Source organism: Chrysemys picta, chromosome 8 (genome assembly GCF_011386835.1).
Source record: "Chrysemys picta bellii isolate R12L10 chromosome 8, ASM1138683v2, whole genome shotgun sequence".
NCBI classification, from domain to species: Eukaryota; Metazoa; Chordata; order Testudines; family Emydidae; genus Chrysemys; species Chrysemys picta.
This window is the reverse complement of record NC_088798.1, coordinates 28,763,625-28,776,941: the sequence shown is the minus strand read 5'-3', so window position 1 is coordinate 28,776,941 and position 13,317 is coordinate 28,763,625.

Below are 13,317 nucleotides of genomic sequence, written 5' to 3'. Positions count from 1 at the left end.
CGAGTGGGCGCGAGGAAGTCTGCGATATGGTTGATTTGACTCAGGTCTGCGTGCTGCAGTCTGGATGCCAGAGCCCCAGGTTTGAATTTTCAGGCTTAGAAAATTCTTAATCTAGGGTTAACAATCAGTGTAGATGCTCAAGCCCTGGGTTCTCTAACCTAGGGTCAGTTCACTTGAGTTCCACTAACCCTGGCCTTACATTGCAGTGTAAACACACCCACTGGTTCTGCACTGGCCTGTGTGTGTCTGTGGGCACATCCCATGGTTCTTTGTGCTAGACACCTAAGATTCTTTTCCTGTAAACTGTGAGAAACTTGTTTGTCCTTGGTGGGGAGGAATTGTGGGAAGGGCATGGGAGGACTATCAGCACTCAGGTGATTTTGCGTGCATCTTCACTGCAAAATGGGCAAACTCCAGCCTGAGTTAAACTGGAGCTCAGGTACTAATTCACATCTCTATGCTAGTAAACTAGCCTAGACTTAAAGCACCTCCAAACCTACATGGATAGGTAGGTGGCGGAGGGGTTGGTCTAAAAGCTAGGTTAATGGTACAGTATAAACATACCCTAAATTTGTTTCTAAACTGAACTGAAGTCAATGGAACTATGAGTTATGTTCAAATCAATCCATCTATTGCTTGAGATATTATTAGTATTTGGTATTCAGAGTTTGTATGAAAATTGGATAGTTTGAAGAATAGCTTATAATTTAAAAACATGAATTACTATGTAAAATATTATTAATTTGCAAGACTACAAATAAAACTCAGCTTTCATGTATACTCAGTATCTTATAATATTTTTATTTTTTTGGATCAATCCACTGGTTCATATCTTCTAGACTGGCTGTTTTCTCTTACTCCTGCTCTTTGATGTAACATTTAGTACTCTTCAGTTCCCATACAACTGTTCCTCTTTTTATTTATCTTGGATACCACAAAAATTAAATAAAAATGGTGTTCTTGCTTCTTTCTCCTCTTTTCCCTGTCTCCAGGGGTGCAAGGGTCCTATCTGCTGCGCGCCTATCTGTGAGCCTCTCAGTGAGTGGAACAGGGCATATATAACTTGATGTTCAAGAAGAAGCACAGACCTTGCGGCATGAGGGGGAGGTTGGACCAGAGCCAGGGGCCAGAATCAACAAAAGAAGGCTAGACAAAGTCTCAGTCTCACCATGGGGCACCTAATATACCAGACATGATCCTGAGAAGCTGGACCACACAAAACTTGAAGTATATGAGCCAACTCAGACTGGACCACACCTAAAGGATAGCAGCTGGATTAACGCAGAGGAGGGGAGACAGAGCAGGGTGAAGCATATCAGATTCTCAGAGGGGAGGAGCCAGACCAGTTGGTCCAAAACCAATCTTTTTGTAACGTGAGCGGTTAAGAGCAGATCTAAGCAAGTGCTGACATATCTTAACTTCTTGAGGAAATACCTGCATTTTCTGGAGGGCAGGTGTGCTTCTCTGTGTGGGAGGTGAACACCAAGGCCTTTCTGTTAGTGGTAATTAGGCATGGCTTATATTACATTAATGAGACATACCTGCACGTACTGAAGAAAAAAGAGTTTATCCGACACCGGGAGTATGATTCATTTCTATCCAAATGGTTCACATAATTTATTACCTTCTGTCTTTTCATTATGTTTCTTTGTTTTCAGTTAATTGCCATTAAAGTATTTTCGTGTATTGTTGGAGTAGCTCCTAGGTACTAAATGGTAGGTGTACAATTCATAGCAAATCATTTATTAATTAAAATATGTTTCTTTCTGCTTGCAAATTGTACACAAACAATGGACAATTTCCCCACTGTCCCAAATTATTCACCAAGAAATTCCTACAAATAATTATTTGACTGTAGATTGTTTGTGAACAGTTTGTTGCACGTGTAATATTCAAGATGTTATTTTCCTCCTTTGCAGGTTATCTTTACCTGCAGGTGGAGTGGAGTCACAACACGTGCTTCTATAATATGTATGTGCTTACATATATTTAAATAAAAAAAAAATTACAAGTGACTGAACCTCTGTGGGATAAGAGCAGAAATCATATTATTTAAATAGTAAGTCCCTCTAAATTTTATGTTATTGTATTTCAATGCCTAGATCTCATGCTCATTAGTACTCTGCAAATACTTGTGGTGGATAGTTAAACAGTGGGCCTGATTCTCCTCTCAGAAGCAGTGGTTTTACATTGGCTGGACAATAGAATCAGTACCCCTTATCTACCTAGCATAACCAATATCTATCACAGGTATTTATAGAGTGCCAATGACACTTTATAGTCAGTTTTACTATTACCCTTTATAGACCGTCAGTTACTCCCTTGCTGAAGAGACACTTATAAAATTATGGCTGGTAATGTTTGCAGATGACAGGAAAATTGGTGGAGTGGTAAATAATGATAAGGACAGGTCAGTTCTTCAGAGTGATCTGAACTGAATAGTACGCTGAGCTGACTTTAACAACGTGATTTCAGTACAGTTAAATGCCAGATCATACATCTAGAAACAAGGATTATAGGTCACCCTGATCAGATGGGGTGGGGGCTGTATTTTGGGGAAGTTCTTTGCCCTGTGTTATACATGGGGTTAAATTAGATGATCACAATGGTCCCTTCTGACCTTGGAATATATGAATCTACGACTCAGAAAAGGATTTAGGAGTCATGGTTGATAACCAACTGAACATAAATTCCCAGTGCAATGTGGTGGCTAAAAGATCAAATGAAATCCTTGGATGGATAAGCAGGGGAACACTGAGTAGAAGTAGGGAAGTTTTATTACCAGTGTATACACCATTCCAGGAATGCTATGTTGGTTCAGGTGTCCATACTTGGAAGAGGATATTGAAAAATTAGAAATGGTTCAGAAAAGAGTTACAAGAATCATTTGAGATATGGAAAATATTCCGTGCAGTGAGAAATTAAAAAAATTCAAGTCTATTTAGCTTATCAAAGATAAGGTTAAAGGCTACTTGATCATGGCCTAGAAGTACCTAAATGAAGAGAATGTTTATGACAGTAGAAGTCTTTTTACTTTAGCAAAAGCAGAACTAGATCCCATTGCTGGAAATTTAAGATTGACAAATTAAGACTAGAAGTAAGTGCAAACTTTATAATGAGGATAATTAACTATTGGAACAACTTACCTAGTGATGTGGTGGATTCTCCATCATTTCAAGTCTTTAAATAAAGAATGGGTGTCTTTCTCAAAGATATCCCCTAGTTCGACAGGAAGTTATGGACTGGATGCAGGAATCACTTGGTGAAATTCTGTGGCATGTGTTTGTGCAGGTCAGACTAAATAATCACAACAATCTCTTCTCGTCTCAAATTCTATGACTGAAACATCAACCGGGAAGCAGAAAAAACCTTATAAAACCCTGCTGCGTGTTTGTATCAGGCTGGTTTTTTTGGAACGTATATATCCATTTTTGGAAATGGTTACAAAAAAACTGAGAAGCAAAAGGCAAATGGGCATGCATCAAACAACAAAAAACAAAAGCTTATAAAAAAAAGGACAAACTATGCAAAGAAAAAACAATTTTAAAAAAGGGAAAATGGGGGTTAAAAACTTCAGGTGTGCATTGCCCCCCTCTTTGTGGTCTGTGTGTTTATTTATATTGTAAACTCGTTGGGGCAGGAACCTTTCTTCTCTTGCGTCTATAAAGTGCCAGGCATATTTTTGGGCAATATATAAATAATACTAATATTGAAATAACAGAAGGCAGTGAATATTGTAAAACATACACTGTTTACCCCCTTTTCTAGATCATTTATGAATATGTTGAATAGTACTGGTCCCATTACAGACCCCTGGGGGACACCACTATTTACCTCTCTCCATTCTGAAAACTGATCATTTATTCCTACCCTTTGTTTCCTATCTTTTAACCAGTTACTGATCCATGACAGCTTACTTTGCTTAAGAGCCTTTGGTGACGGACCTTGTCAAAGGCTTTCTGAAAATCTAAGTGCACTATATCCAATGGATCCCCCTTGTCCACATGCTTGTTGAACACCTCAAAGAATTCTAGTAGATTAGTGAGGCATGATTTCCCCAAAAACCATGTTCACTCTTCCCCAACAAATCATATTCATCTATGCATCTGACAATTCTGTTCTTTACTATAGTTTCAACCAGTTTGCCCAGTACTGAAGTTAGACTTACCGGCCTACCCTTTGTTTCCTATCTTTTAACCAGTTACCAATCCATGAGAGGACCTACCCTCTTATCCCATGATAGCTTACTTTGCTTAAGAGCCTTTGGTGAGGGATCTTGTCAAAGGCTTTCTGAAAATCTAACTACACTATATCCACTGGATCCTCTTAGTTCACATGCTTGTTGAACCAGTCAAAGAATTCTAGCAGATTGGTGAGGCATGATTTCCCTTTACAAAAACCACATTGACTCTTCCCTAACAAATTATGTTCATCTAGGTGACTGACAATATTGTTCTTGATTATAGTTTTAACCAGTTTGCCCAGTACTGACGTCAGGCTTACCAGCCTGTAATTGCCGGGATCACCTCTGGAGCCCTTTTAAAAAATTGGTGTCACATTAGCTATCCTCTAGTCATATGGTACAGAAGCTGATTTAAATGATAGGTTACATACCACAGTTAGTAGTTCTGGAATTTCACATTTGAGTTCCTTCAGAACTCTTGGGTGAATACCATCTGGTCCTGGTGACTTATTACTGTTTAATTTATCAATTTGTTCCAAAACCTCCTCTAATGACACCTCAGTCTGGGATACCTCATTCTAAAAAGAATGGCTCGGGTTTGGGAATCTCCCTCACATCCTCAGCCGTGAAGACCGATGCAAAGAATTCATTTAGTTTCTCCCCGATGGCCTTATCATCCTTGAGTGCTCCTTTAGTATCTCGATTGTCCAGTGGCCCCATTGGTTGTTTAGCAGGCTTCCTGCTTCTGATATACTTAAAAAAAAATTTGCTATTGCTTTTCGAGTCTTTGACTAGCTGTTCTTCAAATTCTTTTTTGGCCTTCTTAATTATATTTTTACACCACTTCATTTGCCAGAGTTTATGCTTCTTTCTATTTTCCTCCCTAAGATTTAACTTCCACTTTTTAAAGTGCTCCTCAGAGATGCCAGAAGTTGCTGTGGCACCAGACACAGGAACCAAGAGCAGGGAAATTATCTCTCCTGTGCTCTCAATACTCCTGCTGGTGGTGCCCAACCATCATAGTAAAGGAGCCTGGCAGCCTGACTAAAATGAAGAAGGGGGAGCAACTGGGGGAGGGTGGGGGAAAGAGAAAAGGGGGCGGAGTGTGTGGGATTGGAGCCTGAGAGAGGGTTAGGAGCAGGGGGCAGGAGCAGATGGGGGCCAAAGACCAGGGGCATGGAACAAGGAGGGAAAGAGAGGCAGGAGTCAGAGAAGGATAGGAGCAGTGGGCACTAGGTAGGAACCAGGGGAGGGGATGGGGCAGTAGCTGTAGAGGTGGCGGGGAGTAGTAGTACAAAGGGATAGAGAGAAACTAGAGCAACAGGTAGAGAAGGATCTGTAACTACTAGAGCACACCTCCAGAACCCAGTATCCCACAGTTTCAACATCCTTTTGCTGTCTAGCAAATAGTTGTGAAACCCACTCACCATCCCTTTAGTGGCAGGTCCGCACAGAAGCTAACAGCCTTCTACTGCTACTAGTAGGAGGACTGTGCTGTGGATCTAAAGATTCCTACCCTACTACTGAACCATGGCAGCAGGGAGGAAGGGGGAATATGGTGATGACATTTGTGTTTTTAAATATTTTAAACAGTTTATAACCATAGGAAATTACATACAAAATACTACATTGAAGGAAGGTTAAGATTTCAAAGTCAAGCACTCAAAAGTTAGGAAATGCCAGAATTAAGGTTGTCTGTGTAACCTTAATCCAGCCCCATTGTGCGTATGTGTTATGACACAGTCTTCAATTACATGATCACATACTATTTTTTCCAACAGAACTCTGCCTCTTTCAGTGCCCAGGATGGAGATGCTCTCAGGGGAAGTTTAGGGTTGGGTAGTGAGGGAGGCTGTTGTCTGTAGGACCCCTGCCTTGTTTTGTTGCAGTAGTTGGAAGGTATGTGGTGAATGAGAAAGCAAAAGAATATTCTCAGGGTTTATACTATTGAATGCCATCCTTGAGAGCTGAATTCTATCCCTGTTTCTGCAAAAGGGTTCCTATGTGATGCTAGGCAAGACTCATATACCAACATTTTTACAGTTGGCCACAGTGTGCTCCCCATTTCTGGGTGCCCAACTTGAGACACCAGGGATTTGATTAACAGACGTTCTGAGCACGCTTATAACTGCAATTGATGTCAGTGGGAGCTCTTCTCGGAACCTACAAAGTACTAGATAATATTAAATACTCTGAAAAATCAGGACCTAGGTTTCTCAAATTGGCACCCAGAATTAGTTGACATTTTATATCAGTCTCTGTGCCTCAGTTCCTGGGGTTTCAAATGGGGATAATGCCATCTCACGTCACAGAGTGTTGTGAAGATAAATTCATTAATGCTAGTAAGGGACTAAGATGCTACAATGAGAGCACCATCAAAAAGCTAATTAAGAAATTAAGTTCTGTAGTCAGTGCAGGGTTTGGATGGTGTGCAGTAAATAATGCACAGGGCCACACTCTGAATGATGAGGACAAAAAGAAACATTGAATAGCTACCCATTCAATGTTCACTGTCCATCCTATGCATTGAATGAGACAGGGGGCCTGTGGAAAAAATTGTAGGTAATTATGGAACTGAAGATTGTTTCATAATGCATACACCAAAAGGGGCTAAATTAAGGTTGCATGAGCCCTTAATTTTGGCATTTCCTAACTTCTGAGTGCTTGACTTTGCAACTTTAATATCTTTGGATGTAATTATTTGTGTGTGATATGTTTCTATATACTGTCGGCATATTAGTATGCTATTCAATATCAAGCCACCTTGGAACATGGTAATGCAAGTGTTCTCTCTTGCTGAAAGAAATCCAAGTACTTTGAGCATAATCTAATATAAACACGTATACCTTCCAGTACAATAGTTGATTGTTACAGAGCATATACTAGGAAAAAATAGAGAAACTTGGTCCAGGTAAGATAAAGTAATCTTGGTCAAATAACAAATGTAGTGGAAATAGATGGGAGCTGTGTAAAGGACTCGTGTGGTTCAGGTACTAATTATTAGTTTGACAGAGTCTCGGGGATCTGCAGTTTGTGAAGTGATACTATGCACTTGGAAAGCTCAAAACTTTACCAGTAATGAAACAAGTAATACAAATGTTAAGTTTTGTTGCTGAACAAAGCAATGAGATTGCAGGGGGTCAGAACCTGCCTAATGGATATATTCTTCTCTGATGGAACACCACTGCTGTCCATAGAGTTACACCAGTGTAATCACCGACTCTTTGTGAGGTCTCTGGTGTGCCATGCTACACCATTTCCTGGTAGTGCACCAGGTGTAGTATTCCTAGGCAAGTGCAGTAGATGCTTCAGCTGCCAAAGCTCTATGGGCCTGTGAAGGTCCCTTCCCCACTCTGAACTTTAGGGTACAGATGTAGGGACCTGCATGAAAACCTCTAAGCTTCTCTACCAGCTTAGATCTGCTTTTGCTGCCACCACTCCCAATGTGCTAACTCCCTTCCCTGGGTAGCCTTGGGAGATTCCTCCACCAATTCCCTGGTGAACATTGATCCAAAACCCCTTGGATCTTAAAACAAGGAGGAATTAATCATTTCCCCCCCTTCCCTTCCCCCCATCAATTCCTGGTGAGTCCAGATCAATCCCCTTGGATCTTAAAACAAGGAAAAATCAAGCAGGTTCTTAAAAAGAAGGCTTTTAATTAAAGAAAGAAAGGTAAAAATCATCTCTGTAAAATCAGGATGGATAATAACTTTACAGGGTAATCAAATTCAAAGAGCCCAGAGAAACCCCCTCTAGCCTTAGGTTCAAAGTTACAGCAAACAGTGGTAAGCACTCTAGCAAAAGGAACATTTACAAGTTGAGAAAACAAAGATAGAACTAACACGCATTGCCTGGCTGTTACTTACAAGTTTGAAATTCGAGAGACTTGTTCAGAAAGATTTGGAGAGCATGGATTGATGTCTGGTCCCTCTTAGTCCCAAGAGTGAACAACCCCCCAAAACAAAGAGCACAAACAAAAGCCTTCCCCCCCACCAAGATTTGAAAGTATCTTGTCCCCTTGGTCCTTTGGGTCAGGTGTCAGCCAGGTTACTTGAGCTTTTTAACCCTTTACAGGTATAAGGATTTTGGTGTCTCTGGCCAGGAGGAATTTTATAGTATTGTACACAGGAGGGCTGTTACCCTTCCCTTTATAGTTATGACAGGGCCTTAGCAGCTGGTGGGTCCCAATATGCACTCCACCAATTGCTTACAACACCATGCTCTAGACTCTAGGGGCATCATTTCAAAAAACATTCAGGAGGAGAGGGGGACAAAATTGTGTCAGTATACAGAACATTATATTATATCCTGTAATATCTGGGGGAGGAAAAAAAGCAGAAGACATAATGGAGCACATAGACCTATGAAAAGTCTGGGGGAGGGACACAACTGCCCCCCTTACTCCATAGCAAATAATGCTCCTGCCAGACACCCTGCCTCTGTGACCCTATTCCTCACCAACTGCTACAGAATCTTTTCCTTCCTTATGACCTACCACCCTGCAGCTAAGAGCAAGCATAGCAGCAGCTGATTTGCTCTCAGCACATCCATCACACTGTCCTCTGCTGACCTTTTACTGCTCAGCGGACTGATCATACTAGAGAAGAATCCGTACGTGTCAACCTGAGCTCATCATACTAGGAAACCTCCAGCTAGGCTAAAAAATAGTATATGATTTTATTTTTTTGTTCATTTTATTGTTTTTCTTTGGGTAATGAAATTACTATTTATGAGTATGGAGAGGAAGTGTCTGTATGTGACACATGTAAAGCATACGCCTAATTATTTTTTTATTTTTTTATTTTTTAAAAAGGGAGCATCTAATTTTGGGTGTCTCCGTTTTCAAATGCCCAGCTTAAGACATCTTGGCACCTGATTTTCAGAAATGCTGAGCACATGCAGCTCACATTGATTTCAACTGGTGTTGTGAGCACATGAGGTAGGCACACAAATTCACAGGCCACTTTTGAAAAACTTGGCCTTAATTTGGAAAACTCAATCCTGAGAAGGTATGAGGAAGCCAAGGTTTGCCCTCAGGATCTCTGATTTGCCATTAACAGTTTGTTCTGATGATGTAATGCTTGTCACATAAAAGCCTTGCTAAAGAGTTCTGTGAAAACTGGTCTCTCAAGCTTAGAAAATCTGTGTTCAAAAAGCAGTAGTTATTATCCTAAGTGGATGCCAGATTCCTAATTATTACTTCAAACACAAGAACAGAACAGCATCAGCAGGTTTCATTTTTTTTAAATCTTTTCAGTAGGAGTTTCTAGCCACACCTACTTCCTCTGACAAGAAAAGTTTTTCTTCTCATGACCATATGGTCAAATACATAGTAGTTTATGCAATACATTTTGTATGTTTTTTGGAAGAGCTTAGCCTAGTGTACAACTTTTACCTAAATGTGAATCTATCTTGCATTTAACATGCTGGCATATTTAAATTAATGTCATTATACATACTTTACGCTGGATTTACTTCAGATGCTGTTAGAACTAAACCTCTTTAAATTTCTTTTTTTAGTATCAAATCCTGGACTCTTGTTACGTGGAAACTCCACACTGGTTTGACTAATCTAGTGTAAATAATGTGCCCAATACCATGGTGTCTGAGAGTGTAATTTGTTTCTGCAAAGTGTTGAGCAGTCTGATCGTAATCCAGGAAAGCATTTAAGCATGTGTTTAAGTTCAAGCATGTGAGCAGTTCCATTGGAGCAGCTAGTGATCATGAGACTAGTGCAAAAGATCAGTTATGTGCTCCTGATATTTTAAGAAGAGTCTCCCACAAATTTTCCCCTCAATTTTCTATAAAAAGCCTCATACCCAAGGCTCCATGTGCTTGCAGAGAAGGGGTGAAAGACTGTGGAATATATTTATTTGCTTTCCGTCTTAAATAAAACACATTCTGCCATAAACATGAGCAAGAAGGGGGGCAACACCAGGGGCAAATAAACTTATATTAAATCCAACTTTGTTGGAAATAGTTAGACATTTCTGGGAAAAATATACAACGTATATTTGTAGCTTAGCACAATGTTCAACATGCATACTTTAAAATGCATTGCTGGGATAAAATGGATATTTCCAAAAACAGAAATTGTCACACACAAAGGGGAAACCCCATATGACCCAACTTTACAGGCAACTTGAGAAAATAATAATTCTTGATGGATAGTCAATCAAAAAAGCCCATCCATCTCCAAGCATAAAACCTCATTTGAATCACAGAGCAGAAATTGCTGCATATGTTGGGATTCTGTACAAAGGACATTGGGTCGTGATATCCCAAAACACAAGGTCAAAAATGCTAAGCATTATTCACCGTGCCTATCTGGAGACTGAAAAATATAAGACAAGAGTCCAGGATGTCCTGTTGTGGCCAGGTGTGAATGCTGCCACTGAAGGGGAGGTATCCATGTGTGAAATCTGAAATAGATGAAGGAAGCAAAATACAAAAGAACCACTAAAACTACATGGAATTCTTGATTGCTCTTGTTTCAGTTTGGCATACATCTGTTTAAATTCTAGTGAATTACTACTCAGATTTTTTTGAAATTGAACGATTGCACAATGCATTATGTCACAATGCCAATAAACATAAATTACAGTTTCCTCACCATGGGATTCAAGAAAAGTTAATAACAGACAATGGCCCACAATTTAGAAGTGGATCATTTGGGCAGTTCTCTTTCACAGGTCAGTTTAAGCACACCATGTCATATCCATGCTATGCACACTAAAATTAATTAGCAGAAAATTCAGTAGACACAGAAAAGAGCTTGATTATTTAAAAGAAAGAAAGAAAAGCAGGAGCAAGAACACTGATTTCCAGGGATCCAGCCATACTCTTCATTCAACACAACTCACAGTGCTTAACTGGAGTTCAAAGACTGATGTTCAGAAGGACAAAAACCTCAATGCCAACACCTAACCAGCATTTGAGTCAAAGACAACTCATTCTGGCTATGTCTACACTACTGCGGTAAATCGACCTATGCTACGCAACTCCAGCTATGTGAATAACGTAGCTGGAGTTGACGTACCTTAAGTTGAGTTACCGCAGGGGGGTCAACGGGAGAAACTCTCCCGTCAACTTACTTAACTCTTCTCATCGGGGGTAGAGTACAGGGGTTGACTGGAGAGCGATCTGCTGTCGATTTGGCGGGTCTTCACTAGACCCACTAAGTCGACCACTGGTGGATCGATCTCAGAGTGTCGATCCCGGCTGTAGTGTAGATGTAGCCTCTGAAGTACTTGTAAAAGAGCTGCATGCCAATAAACTAGAACAGAAGTACACAGTTACCTCCATTCCAAGTCAGACGGAATGTTAGATTTCAAACAAAAAGTGGCTGGGAGCTTGCTAAGGTAACTGCTAACCACCCACACCAAGGTTAGGCATCATAACCTCCCACAGGATCAATCCTACAGGAGGAACAGAAGACACCCGAGACAAAACCAAGGAGAACACTGGCTTTCTGTTTCTTGAGGGCATCCAGGATGCTATCGGCAGTGCTCAGAAACACCTGTCCACATTCACTGAGAATGAGCACCATCAGGTATATTAGACACAGACTCCAGGTGATGAATCTGTCTAAGCAACTGATGAGACCATTGCAGAAGGAACTGTTTGGAGAACAAGAAATGGCTGTGATATCAAAAAGCCACTGAGGTTCAACGATGGTAGTTACTGACCCATGTCCAATGCTCAGATGGAGGTTCTATACATCTCTACCTATGTATTTTACGAATTATCTATATTAGTTTGTGGCTGTTATTTTTAGTAGATATTATATTATTTGCATTTGATATTTCAAAAACAGAGCATATGTAACAGGAACCACTGGAGGAAGCGAATACTGAACCCTGCCATGTGACAGTGGTACCAACCTTATGTAATTATGACCCATTTTGAGACTCTGTCCAGGAAATAAAGATCAGTCCCTTACCAGCATTCCTGCATGTCACACCTTTATTGCATTAACATTGTAATTTATTTCACTGACAATCATTTTAGGCAAAACATCCAGCTAATCATTCAAATCCAAATTGCTTCACACAGCTTTCAAAATCCTCAGCTGTTCCCTATCCGGCAGCCTACATTTCCTGCTTCCTCTCTTCAGCTCCTAGTATGAATAGGGTGACCAGATGTCCGGATTTTATAGGGAGAGTCCCGATTTTGGGGTCTTTTTCTTATATAGGCTCTTATTACCCCCCACCCCCGTCCCAATTTTTCACACTTGCTGTCTGGTCACCCTAAATTTGAAGTTATGCATACTCCATACAAATGTTACCTTGAACATTGCCAAGTGCTGTTGCTGGCTATCTTGTCTCAGTTAAGTACTTTTTCTGGAAATGTTTGTACTTTGATCCTGAAAACTCCATGGAGTGGATTGATAGTACAGCACCATATGAAATGTGTACCATTGGAAGGGGGGCAAATGAGGTGTATTCTTTGGCAGGACATTTTTAAAAAATACCAACCATTGTGTGGAGTCAAGCTCATTCTAAGGAAATAGAACTAGCTCTTCAGAAGTATTTTATGAGCAAGAGACAGAAATCTTTCTGGAAAAGCTTTAGTAGTATCCAGGGAAGAGAGAACTCCTTAAAGGGCCTGGAAATCATCCCAATCTTCACTCAATTTGGTGGCAGAATTTTAACAAGGAGGGGGAGCTCAACAGTTCGACTGGCTGTAAGTAGTTGTGGATGTTGCCATCATGTGGTGATGACATTGTATCATCTTGCATGACATAGGGAAGAGAATGGGACAAGGGGGAGCCCAGAATGGGGTGAAGGGGGGACTCTAACTTTGCTTTTAGCAGAGGAGGGGGAGCTGTGCTCCTCCACATTTCTCCTTGCTGTCCATGCCTGCTGCATGATGGGACCCACAGAGATGCTCAGGAAGGTGGGGAGATCTTTCAAATGAGCTCCCTGCCCTTGAATTTTTCCCAAGGAGCCCCCCACAGATCTTCATTCCCCTTTGTCCTTGTGCAGCCCCTGGGAACAAGGCCTGCAGAAGAACTGAGTGAGAAGAAAAGTGGATGAGGATGGTTCCCAAAAAGGGGGGAAGTGCCAATGGGGAGCATTGGATGGAGGTGTTGGGGGGATGTGTCCTCATCCCCAAGCACTGGGAAGGAACAG